General features: G+C 41.2%; 1 protein-coding gene across 3 annotated transcripts in view; it reads right to left on the reverse strand.

The window, feature by feature from the left end:
• Window positions 1–7,011, reverse strand: part of LOC115211619 (cytoskeleton-associated protein 5) — a 111,776-nt gene extending 104,765 nt beyond the window's left edge. For all 3 annotated transcript variants that reach the window (XM_029780233.2, XM_036503239.1, XM_029780232.2), the window contains exon 1: window positions 6,871–7,011. The gene's annotated coding sequence lies outside the window, so the exon portion shown is untranslated. The remainder of the gene's footprint in view (window positions 1–6,870) is intronic.
• Between the last annotated feature and the right edge of the window lie 6,478 nt (window positions 7,012–13,489).

Here is a 13,489-nt window from a genome sequence, read left to right on the forward strand (position 1 = left end):
GGCGTTTTGCTCATATATATAAATACTGCCCACCGATCTTACGCTTCCTCTTGACACTGCCTCATTCCGACCATCCCCTTTAGTATCCTCCCGCCTCGTAATATCCTACGTTTTTATTTCAATATCCTACGTTTTTATTTCTTAGGAACCTTCACCAACCCCTTCCTGCCATCGTTCCTCCATACCCCAACCTTCCCCACTGGTTGCTCCCCTATATTACCCGCCTCAACTGGACCCCCCCTCCCCAACTCAACTCTAGAATATCTGTATTTCTTTCCTCTACCTAATTACGTTACTCAGTGACGATAAATGCTGTGACTACAAAGACCCGGGCTGCTTTCTGCAGCAATTCCACATACCCCCTACCCATTCTAAGTACCCCGGATCCCCAAAGTACCCCGGACCTCGTTGCCCCCGTGCCGCTGACACGTTAAAATGCTCGAACCGATCGTGACGATGCCGGACCCTCCGGCCCCTGTGCAGGTGGCACGTAAAAAGCACCCAATCCACTCACAGAGTGGTTGGCGTTAGGAAGGGCATCCAGCCGTAGAAACTCTGCCAGATTCAGACTGGAGCCTGGTGCGGCCCCTGGCTTCCCAGACCCGGTCAAACCGTCCAACCCGTGCTAGCGCGGAAAGCGGACGTTAAACGATGATGATGATGATGATGATGAATAGCAGTTTCTTCATGTTCAAAGATTATGAGAAAGAGTGACATGCCTTCAAGAGCAATGTAAACCAATCATCCTTAAACCTGCAGGGCTCTTTCAATCCACACAATCCAATACTACTCTTTAGACTTGGCCATCTGACTACAGTGGCTCAGTGAGCTAAGAAGGCTGTGTTGACCAACAAGCTGTAGGTTTTACATTAGAGTGGCCTTCTCTTAAGTGAATTTCTTTACAGGAGTGGAGAGCTCTACCTAACCTAGAGGGCACCAGACTGCCTGAGTGATTGTTTCATTTGCTGTCAGGGCTGACTCTCCAGACCTTTTCCTTTCCCAGGAACGTTGGAATTTCTTCTATAACACACTAATTAACCCATAGCTGGGACCCTGACAAGTGCTACTACTCCAGGTGAAAGTAGACCTGGGGAAAATAGAGATCAAGAAGTGATTCCACACTCCTCAAAATACGAGTATTCCTGAACCAGGGTCCTAATATCAGATGCAATTTAGTCATATCCAAGACACAGACACACCATGTTGAACTGTTAATCCCTGCACATTTTCGTTTTCTCTCCTTTTTTTTTTCTTCTCAATATTTTCTGTCAAAGGGCATAGGCTTGAAACATCAAGGAGTTTTCCATTCTTCTCAAACATTAAACTAATACATCTGCTTGTTGTTCCTTCACTTGCCTTTGTCTTTTGTTTTCTGTAAATTTGAACTATTTCAATTGTTAACTTTTGGGTTATGAAATAGTGTAATTCACTCAGAATTAGTTATATTATTATTAGTTAAATTCAATTGAATTTGTTTTTGCTTTGGAAAGAATAGAATATAAAAGCTTTCACTTTTATATTAATAACTATGGCAGACTGGTGGGGAATATTATCTGCATGGACTTCAAGGGCTAGGTTGCTATTTAGTTAGATAATTTAGGAGTTAGTTTTGGTTTACTGATTGAATTTATTTACCGATACTGCTTTTGTACATAGGGTAATGTTACTGTTTAATCCTTCCTAGAATTAAGATTGAATGAATGTGGTGATATCTATGGTATGTTTGTTCTCAAACAACACTTATTTTAGTGCTGTTGGCACTACCAGATTGAATGGTACTGTCCATGTGTCGAAACCAGTGATATCCATGGGGCAGCTGATGATGGAGGTATATTGGATTGTTGATATGGCTGTTATTGTATGTGAGGGATAGTTTTATAAGACATTTATTTGATATATATATATAAAAATTCCTTCTTTTGAGGATGCTGATATTCAGAGTAATCTGCTGAAATACTTATTTAAGGTCTTACCAAGACTATCACTGCTTTTGCTAGGTTCCTTTCCAGTGAGAGGAGGCAGGATTAGAACTCAGGAAACAGAGCCAAAGCAAATACCACAAAGTATCTCAGCTGTTTTAACATCCCACCATCCAGAACTAGAACTTTTGACTCAGAAGGGACAAAGGCAAAACTGATCTAACTGGGATTTAAAATCATGCATAGAGAGCTAGAACAATTATTACAACTCTACTAATTCAATGCTCATTTATGTGTGTGTATGTTCATGAGTGTATGTCAGTGTATGTGTGAGTGTGCATCTTTTGATGATCTATACCAGTAAAAAATGAGAACATCAGTGTGAAAACTGAAAAAAATCAGTGGTCTTTGAACAATCCTGTAGATATCTGTTCTAAGGACCCACCATGTAGATATTCATTCGGCACATCAAAAATATTGTGATCCAGTGACTGTCCCATTAAATACCCATAACTAATGATGCTATAGCACATGAATTAGGATATAAAATGATATATAAATGAGACTATGTTCATCAATGATTAGTCTTCAGATTTCTATTCATTTTAGATCTTAAGGCAATCACACAAACATTCAGAACTGGGCACTCAATAGAACTTTGGAATGCCAAGAACCACAAGTTTTAATAGCAGAGTCCACAAAATCCCAACAGCATCAGTGAAATGGGTTTGATCAAGGAATGAAAAGAAGCAAAAGATATTTGTATCTATTGTTGAGGAACAATCTGGAATAGTACTCAAAATGCTAATGAAAATATCCAAATATCCTATTGCTACTTTTGTAGCAATAGGATATCTAGATACTATAGATGCATTGTTAAAGCAGACAATAAGCAGTTATGAACTAAATACCTTGGGCTACAAAGATAGCAAGTTGGATATGTTTTACTAGATATGATTCATAATCAATGTGGTATGCTCACTGCCAAAAGTAAAAATGGTGCTTCTTATCTCTAACAGAAGAATAGCAAGGTAGACTACTATATAAATTGATAAGATCAGACCTATATCTGTCTCATCTATGAGACGAAATAGGATCAAAACACATGAAAAGCTGCTATATTAAAGGCCTCTCTTCCTACACAGGTCAACATGAAAAACATGATAAAACAGGTTTAGAAAAGATGATGTAAGCACAGCCAAAGATTTACCATAGTTCAGATGAGTCAAATATAATTATATACTGCCAGATCTGACTGGCCTGGTGCAGCCTTCGGGCTCCCCAGACTCCAGTTGAACCGTCCAACCCATGCTAGCATGGAAAGCGGACGTTAAATGAGGATGATGATGATGATGATATATATATGTTTTAAACAGAATATCTTGAGGAGTCACAATCATCATTTCATCTTTGTTTTCCATGCAAGCATGGGTTGGACAATTCAACAGGATCCAATAGGTTGGAGGAACACATCTTGCTCCAGTGTCTCAGTTTTGGCATGGTTTATACAGATGGACACCCATCCTAACACAATCCACTCTACAGAGCGTACTGGGTGCTTTTCTTGTTTGTTTTTGTTTTGTAATACCAACACTAATGCAGTCATCTTGTAATTCACAAGACTAAAGTGCACTCTCAACTAAAAAGGAAAACAATAGCAGTAAGCTTTATATGAAGTATTGAGGAGTGGCTGTGCGGTAAGTAGCTTGCTTACCAACCACATGGTTCCGGGTTCAGTCCCACTGTGTGGCATCTTGGGCGAATGTCTTCTACTATAGCCTCGGGCCAACCAAAGCCTTGTGAGTGGATTTGGTAGACGGAAACTGAAAGAAGCCCGTCGTATATATGTATGTATATATATATATATATATATATATGTGTGTGTGTGTGTGAATGTTTGTGTGTCTGTGTTTGTCCCCCTAGCACTGCTTGACAACCGATGCTGGTGTGTTTACGTCCCCGTCACCGATAGAATAAGTACTGGGCTTACAAAGAATAAGTCCTGGGGTCGATTTGCTCGACTAAAGGCGGTGCTCCAGCATGGCCGCAGTCAAAATGACTGAAACAAGTAAAAGAGTAAAGAGTAATTGCAGTTTGATAGAAGGGACAGGAACAGGCTTGTTGTTGTGGAAGGGATTCGTGGCTGCTCTATATTATATACGGGTGGAAACCATTAAGTGAGATAAAGATAGCAGTGACAAGCTACCAGAACATTCACAAAGTACAAGATGAATAGAAGAAAACATAAGATCAGGAAGGGTGCCTGGGGTAAGTAGCACTAATATCATGGGAATACCTGACAATTAATTTACATGATATATAAAATATTAAATGAATATAAATATAAAATGAAAAGCTGCTAAATATCTCGAGAGTTGAGATGAATAATTTGAGTGCAAATTGGACCGTTGTGCAAAGGTTCAAATCCTTATTTGTTTTCTTTTGTTTTTACTAATACGAAAATTTGGGTGGTGGTAGGTTTTAAACTCCTAAAGCATTCCAATGCATTCTGAAATAACTAATTTCATATCTAAAATATAAAAAAAAAACATAGTAGTTGCAGATACTACAAACTGTCTCCAGCCAAAACACAAAATTAATATAAGCACCCACATTCAAGCAAATATATAAATTTAACGAATAAAGCTATTCTGTACAAAGTTGAGGGGAAAATGGAATAAAATATTATTTATGCATTAACGTGCACAGATAAAATACTTTGAAATACGTTTAGAGAATGAATTCATTATTATCACCTACATGAGGATGACACATTAACTAAAACGGGAGGGGGTGATTCCTTAAATTTTTTCATTGCTAGAAATAAGAATCTTGACTAGACTGAAAAACTATAAAAATCACAAACTGACGACGAGTCGTCTGATCAGTCAACACCAACCTGAGTCTATCGCGTTTAAAATAAAAGAGCAATGCACACCACCACCTCCCCTGGACAGGACACAACATATATTTTATAATTTCTTGCCTCACTACCTCAGTATATTAGCACTCACTCTGCCTTTCCATGCAACAGGACCGACCCTTCATTCAATGGCTATCATTATTTTATCTCATAATGCCATTCAGCGTTCATTCACAAAAACACTATATATTTTTTTAGTCATTCAAAGATCTTGCAGTAAAAGTTAAGACTATGTTTAGCCGATGAGGCTCAATAAGATCGGAACTTGTTCAGATTTGTCACTAAGCTAAAGATCTGACTCACTATTCCACCTGATTTTATTTTTAATTTAAATTCTGGGGTCATCTTTACTGCATTCTTAAGTCATTTACATAATTTTTCCATCGTTTAATAGGAATTCCTTGGCTCACTACTACATTACGTAAATTAGCGTACAGTTTACTATATATTGCAGTCTGCTTCCCTGCTAACCTGAAAGCAGATTCTCTTGTGTGTTGTGAACCTGACAGCCACAAGACATCTGCACTCACCTCATTCTACTTGAAGCGATCTGCAATTTCGTATCAGACAAAAAAAGTGCAACAGTCATGAGACATCAAGAATAAATGCTATAGATAGGATACAACTGGATATTCTTGATTATAATGAAATTGAATTGGTTTAAATGTTTCTTCAACTAAAAATTAAGGATAAAGAATACATTTGAATTTTGAGGAATCTTTCAATCACAGACATCTACTTGTGAAGTCGGAACACGCCCAACAAATGAACTACTGGGATTATATTGTTATCAATGACAGCCAAAATTTCCGTATTCCTTTATGACATCGTAAATGATGCTGTAAAGGAATTTTTTTGGAAAATGATGAGCATAAACTAACGTGTTGGAATATCCTTCTCGATCCTTTACAATAAAAGAAGAAAAAAACACTACGAATACTGTCTTAAGCTCTTATCAATATTAAATAATCGAAACCGTGGTTTATATTAAAAAATTCTTGAAAAAGCAGTGTTTAGATAGATATGAAGTGTTTATCTTTCAAGTGAAAAAAATAATTAATCGTTAGATCAATTTCTTCAAAATTACTGAATGCTAGAAAATTGCATCGACAGTTCCATACATTTCCACAGAGACCAACATTGACGCCACCACATAATAAAGAAGCTCGTAACGCAACAAATGATGACACCGAAAAAAATCTACATTTTACAAGACGTGTCCGCAAATAAATTGCATTTAATTTCAACAACTTTTTTTCCGTTAGTTTTGTGCAACAAACATCGTTTAATTTTTTCAATAAATTGTTGTTTAAAAGACTATAGCTTAGACACAGTAACCACAATGACTTGTTGATGGCTTTACTCGCTTTCAGCTTGTACAAATATTCTTCTCTATCGTAATATAGTTGACAGTCAAACGAAACATCCATCCGTCCATCTATTTATTCCATCCGTAGGAATAATCTACAAAATGGCCGTCTTAAATGTTTACAACGTATTTTTTTTAAAAGAAAAGACTTATTCGAAGGAAATAACACATTTATAACACGTAAAATAGCTTTATAAAATCTATTTAATGTCTCGACCATAGAGAGTTACCTTCATTTTATTCTCATACAGGCATAATCGGAAAACTAAATGAAAGTTCAAGTCGATAGTGATAGTGTTTTCTAAGAGAAATTGAAAATTAAAGAAAAATCTTAAACAGAAGGCGGGTTTTATAGAATTAAAGAGCTGCAAGCATTGTTAAAGGGAAAGAATGATTTCCATTTAAATCTTTCAATTCATTAAAAGACAATATATGTACGCAAAACAACTGCAATCGACCTCATATACACACACACACAAGCACAGGTAACGGTTCCAGACCAATCTCTAAAGCATTTACATTGCATCGCATCGCAGCATGATCAAAATTCACACAAGTGTGACAAAGAAAAAAAACTACTATGCAGTCATCAAAATATCTCCCACAGACTGATCAGGGAAGTAACGATTGAAATAGACTTTAATTAATAATCGGCTTACCCAAAGAGGCGGGAGTATCAATCCTTATTTCAGCGTAAATGTTTACCAAATAACCAAGAAACAATCAGCGATCATGACAGTTACAATTTTGAATCTCTGTTATATACTCGCCTCAGATTGGGCGAAGATGACGTCACTCAGCGCCCTCTGGCTTTTCTAAGAAAGATAACTCAGATCGTATGCTGCTGCAACTGACTGCATAGTCAACAGTTATTATTTAACGCATATTCGAAATGTTTACATTTCCTATATTATATGTTACATCCTGACATAGAGGAAGCTCATTAGCAAACAAACATTTACGAAGTTCTTAGCTAAGATGGCCGGTACACTTGTGTAATAAATAATACCACCGACATAATGATAATCGCTTTTAAATGGTACAAGTAACATAACTGCCTATTATAAACCCACGTGTGTTTGTTTACATTTCTGAAGAAAAAAGAAACCCTTTTCTTCCACCCCTAACACAAACCCTAACCCTAACCCTAATCCCCTATATATAAAAAAAAAACTTTACGGAGAGTGACGATCTTCTTCTTCAAATGTATACAAAAAGACGTGGCAGTTATGGATGGTACTTGTACCGAAAGATGACCGGTACACTTGTGTAATAATACCACCAACATAATGATAATCGCTTTTAATTCATTAACTGGCATAGTTTCGGTTGTAGTAGCACAGATTTCCGTCGATTTCCGTAAAAAACTTTTATTTTTTACATAAGTAATGAGAGCGAAAGAGACTAAGAGGAAGCGATTTTACGACGAGAAGGTTTCACTTTGAAGTCGGCCTGTGTGTGTTGAGGGGTGTGGGAGACAGACAGTATGTTGTGTAAGTGAAGTGCTTCTGTAGTGTGTGCGAAGAGACAGACATACATATACACATACACCGAGTAAAAAATTACGATGAATCGGCCATACATACATACATACACACACACATACATAGATACATACACACACACACATACATACATACATACACACACACACACTTACACATAGATACATACACACACACACATACATGCAGACATACATATACACATACACCGAGTAAAAAATTACACTGAATCGACCATACATACATACACACATACATACATACACATACATAGATACATACACACACACACATACATGCAGACATACATATACACATACACCGAGTAAAAAATTACGATGAATCGGCCATACATACATACATACACACACACATACTTACACACACACACATACATAGATACATACACACACACATACATGCATACATACATATACACATACACCGAGTAAAAAATCAGTTATCTCTCTCTTTCACACATTACTCTCTCTGTCTCTTCGCACACACTAACAGAAGCACTTCACTTACACAACATACTGTCTGTCTCCCACACCCCATCAAACACACACAGGCCGACTTCAAAGTGAAACCTTCTCGTCGTAAAATCGCTTCCTCTTAGTCCCTTTCGCTCTCATTACTTATGTAAAAAAATAAAAGTTTTTTACGGAAATCGACGGAAATCTGTGCTACGACATGCGAAACTTCGCCCATTAACTTATTGACGACATTTCATTGTCTACGTTCGGTATATTATCAGTTCGTCCGTCGTTGTCGACAATGACCAAGGACATCACATGGGAGAGACAAGGCACAGTGTGTACGGCTGTGACCAATTCGTGCGAAGCGTAATCGGGAGGCTCTGCCGCTGTTCGGACACTGGTGTTCTGTTGGGACTGAAGGCAAGGAGTTGGCTCTCAACTTACTGTTTTCTTTGTACCCCAGCAATCCCGTTCCGTTCGTAGGAGATGGCACTTCTGTTGGTTCAGCTTCGTTAGGCTGGGCAGTCTTGTGTTTGCTGTTGTGCGAGGGAATAAGAAACAAATCACCTACCTTCTCGTCGTTTTGCCGTCCAGCTGTACTCAATCTAAAACTCATGCCCAGCCCGCGGGCCTAACAAAAGCTGCTGCTAGTGTCCCTTCTCCATCGGCTCGCTCGTTTCACGTCCGTTCGTCGTGAGCATCCAAGGCAAAAGAGGACGACCTTGGTCTCCCTTCCCTCACTTTCTCTCTCACCCTCCCTGTTCCGGCCAAGCCTCTTGACCATTGACGTCACAGCCCTTTCCTTCTGGCTCATCTCATCCCCACATTTGCGTTTCCCAGGTGTTGAGGTTAATTCAAAGCTTTTCAGTGAGGCTTTGAATGTGCCCTTGAAGCCCTTTTTCTGTCCACCTTGCGTGCACTTACCTTCCGCCAGTTCGCTGTAAAACAGTCTCTTGTGGAGTCGCGTGCCGGGCATTCAAACAAGGTGGCCTGCCCACGTGATTTGTGCTCTCCTCAGTAGTGTGTAAATGCTTGGCAATTCAGCTCCAGAGAGGCCCTCTGTGTCTGGGATCTTGTCTTGCCTGATGATTTTCAACAGCTTTCTCAAGCAGTTCATGTGGAAGCCGTTTAGCGTTTTGGTGTGACGTTCGTAAACCATCTAAGTCTCGCAGACATACAGCGGTACAGCTGTTTCGTACAGTTTCAACTTAGTGGCCAGCCTAACACCTCTCCTCTCCCACACTGATTCGCGTAGCCGCCTGAATGCTGAGCTTCTTTTGGTAATGCGAGTGTCAACTTCATCGTCAATGTTCACAGATTCGGGGAGTGTGCTGCAACAACCTTCAAGGTTTTCCCTTCGACAGTGATAGATGGTTCTGCATACAGCTTCTGTGAGGCAGATTGGTGCATAAGGCGGCGATCTGGCAGAAACGTTAGCACGGTATTTCGTCTGCCGCTACGTTCTGAGTTCAAATTCCGCCGAGGTCGACTTTGCCTTTCATCCTTTCGGGATCGATTAAATAAGTACCAGTTAAGCACTGGAATCGATGTAATCGACTTAATCTGTTTGTCTGTCCTTGTTTGTCCTCTCTGTGTTTAACCCCTTGTGGGTAATAAAGGAATAGATTGGTGCATAACCCCTGCTTTCTAAGTATTGGCTATGAAGCCAAAGTAGTTGCAGGCAATAGACAAGTAGTTCATACTCTGCTGCATCTGGGTCTCTATAGCAGTGTCGAATGCGCAATCGTTTGCGAAACGGAAGTTGTGCACCAAGTCCTCTTCCACCTTGGTCTTAGCCTGTAGCCTCTGCAGGTTGAAGGGTCTTTCACCAGTCCTGAATCTGATCTTGGTGGTGGTTTCGTCGTCATTGCAGAAGGTATCTGACAACATGGCTGAGAACATGCTTGAACAGCATAGGTGCAAGTACATAGCCCTACCTGACTCCGTTAGTGACTGAGAATGCATTGGAAGAATCTCCATCTCCGTGAAACTGTCGCACCATACTGCTGAATTTGTCCGGACAGCTGAATTTACACACAATCTTCCAAAGCCCATCGCGACTACAAACATCGTGTATAGATCCCTGTTCTGTTCTTGGCACTTCTGAAGTTGACGTGCAACAAGGATCGTGTCGACTGACTCACGGTCCTCTCTGAAGCCACATCGACTTTCTGGCAAATGCCCGTCTTCCACGTGTTGAGTGAGGCGGTTAAAGAGGACTTTTGCGAGTATCTTACCAGCAATGACAAAGAGAGAAATTCTTCGGTGGTTGTCACAGGACTGTCTGTTTCCCGTTGCTCTTGATCAACCATTTTGTGTTTCCACATGGTGTGAAAGAGGTTGGTGAGCTTCTATGCAAAGACTGGTCGCACTACCTTGTATATTTCAGCTGGGATGGAGTCAGGGCCCGGTGCCTTGTTTTTTGAGAGAAGCTTAATTGCTTTCTGGACCTCTACTTCTGTTGGACGCTCTTTCGAAGAAGTGTTGATGTCAATTTGGGGCATGCAAGCAATGGCCTCAGCGTTGTTAGAGGAAGGCCTATTCAGGACGTCGCTGAAGTGCTCTGCCCACATTTCCAGGATTGTATTTTTGTCTTTGCGGAGAGTGGTCTCGTCAACACTGAGCAGTGATGTTCCAGAGGACTGTGGCCCGTAAATAGCTTCCGGCACATCGCAGAAGTGCTTGGAGTTGTTGCTGTCAGTGTACTTCTGTATATCCTCTACCTTGTAGAGCCAGGAATCCTTTATCTCTCCGAGCTTTACCTGTACCTTGTCGTTGTAGGCTGTGTTGTAGACTAGGAAGCTGATATGCTGTTTTTCTGAGAGACTCTGTAGACTTCATGCTTTTCATCAAGCAGCTTTTGAATTTCCTCATTGAACCAGTCTTGATATCTACGCCTGTTCTACCCAGACGATTGAGTGCAGGGTTGTACACCACGTCTCTGAACACCAACTAGTCTTCTTCTGTTCCGTTTGTACCCGCGTCGAGTTGGCTCGACTTGCTGTCATTCCAATTGCTGATATTTAGTCGCTTATTTGCCGGCTTCCCTTGTAGTCACCGCTTGGGCCAAACGTGCACGTTGAGATTTGCGAAGATGGGTCTCTGGTGTGTCTCGCATTTTGATCCACAAATGCCTTTTGTCACCCTAACATCTCGCCTGTCCCGTCTCCTGTGTATGACATAGTCAATTAGATGCCAGTGTTTGCTGCTTGGATTCATCCAGGACGTCTTTTTGCAGTTGGGAAAGCCAAACACTTTGTTGGTGATCGCAGCTCATGCGCTGCACAGGTCTTCAACAGTAGATGATCATTGCTGTTGATCATGCAAACTCTCCGTTTTTCCCCCCAATGACTCTCTCTCTCTCTCTCTCTCTCTCTCTCTCTCTCTCTCTCTCTCTCTCACTCTCTCTATCTATCTCAACGTCTGATAGTCTCTACCAACTCTGGCGTTGGAGTCGCTGAGAATGACGAGCTTGTCCTCCTTAGACGCAGTTGCTATGAATCTTTCAAGTCTACATAAAATTTGTCTTTGATCTCCTTAGGGTTAGTCATGGTGGGAGGTAGGCACTGATGATGGTGACATGACGCTTTCCTCAGAGGTGGGAGCCACAGAGACATCAGTTGGTCATTTGGGGACGTTGGTTAGCTTGCAGATCAGAATAGATCTGGTGGCAAAATACATTCCCGCGTCACGGCGTCCAGTCGCTACTGCTGCCACTCCAGAAGAAGGTGTAAGCGATTTTGACCTTTGACAGCTGACCTTTGTCTGCAAGTCTGGTCTCACTCAGAATTGAAAATGAATGTACCTACCGATTTCTCTTGCAACAAGTACTGCCCATCACCGTTTGCTTTGGAACTGTTCACGAGCGTTCTTTCATTCCCTGTGCCAATGGTGAGCGTTGCCACCATTGTTTTCGTCTTGGTGCATCGACTGCATAGTTGGGATACCCGCCTGCCGCGGTATGCTGGCCGGAGTGAGGTGAAGCAGGCTATGCTTTACGTACCTTTTCTAGTCCCTTCCTCAGGCCATGGAAGTGAACAGAGCGATCCTAAAGAGGGCTGCTCAAGCACCCAGGGGTTGCTGAGCACCACTGCTGCTTCGGTCTGAAGAGAATGACACTATACCCTGGGCCGCCTGAATGTAAGTTTGTGTCTACAGCTTCCAATGCATCCATATCTGCTGCTTTGTCATTCGCCCATTGCCACAAGAATCGAAGCTGAGTCTGGGATGGTTTGATGTCTTGACTTGCGTATGACATGGATTGAAGTGATGGAGGTTGGTGCAACGTCTTCTACCTCACTCTCTCGTCCCTTCATATCTGATTCCAGTGGCAGGCTGGAGATAAGACATGCCGTCTCTTATCCGTGACTTTTCAATTATTACTGCGGTGCCTTCTGTCACTCGGTGCTAGCTAACCTTGTACCTCTTCCAGTTTGCACCACACTCAATCATTTCCTCACAAGAAATCTACCCTCTGGAATGCCTTCCCTTCACGTGTTTTTCTGCCACCATCGACTTGCATCTGTAGGCATCTAGCTTGACCCTGCCTGAGATTTGAAACCAAATCTACCAGCTTGTTGCTTGTCAAAACGAGCGAGAAATCCTCTCTGCACCAGATGATTGATGAGGAAACATTCGATTCCCTAGGACCTGCGCTGGTAAAGGAAAGGTCAGTCCTTTGTTTAGGGTTTGACCTACATAACTGACCATAATCTATGTAACAGAGAGAATTTCCTATATCTTCCTCTTATGTGTCAGCTATGACCAAGGAGCAACACCCGCTCTTTCGTGTCAATCAGAACAAGGAGCAACACTTCCCTTTGCTCTTCACTCGACATGCGAAGAGAGGCTTTCAGCTGCAAGAATCACGAAGTTACCTCTATCCTTTCTGCTTTTCTAGTTAGCACCGTGCATTCCTTACACTTTCACTCTCTACTGACAGACAACTTTTTTCTACACTATCAACTACTAATAAGCGAACCAATCTTGCCACTGTCACTATTATTGTTTCTGTCTCTTTAACTACCTATTTCTTTATTACCCACAAGGGGCTAAACACAGAGGGGACAAACAAGGACAGACATAGGTATTAAGTCGATTACATCGACTCCAGTGCGTAACTGGTACTTAATTTATCGACCCCGAAAGGATGAAAGGCAAAGTCGACCTCGGCAGAATTTGAACTCACAACGTAACGGCGGACGAAATACCGCTAAGCATTTCGCCCGGCGTGCTAACGTTTCTGCCACCTCGCCGCCTTATGTCTCTTTAACTACCAGTCGGGCAAATGGATA

Source organism: Octopus sinensis, linkage group LG5 (assembly GCF_006345805.1).
Source record: "Octopus sinensis linkage group LG5, ASM634580v1, whole genome shotgun sequence".
Lineage (NCBI taxonomy): Eukaryota > Metazoa > Mollusca > Cephalopoda > Octopoda > Octopodidae > Octopus > Octopus sinensis.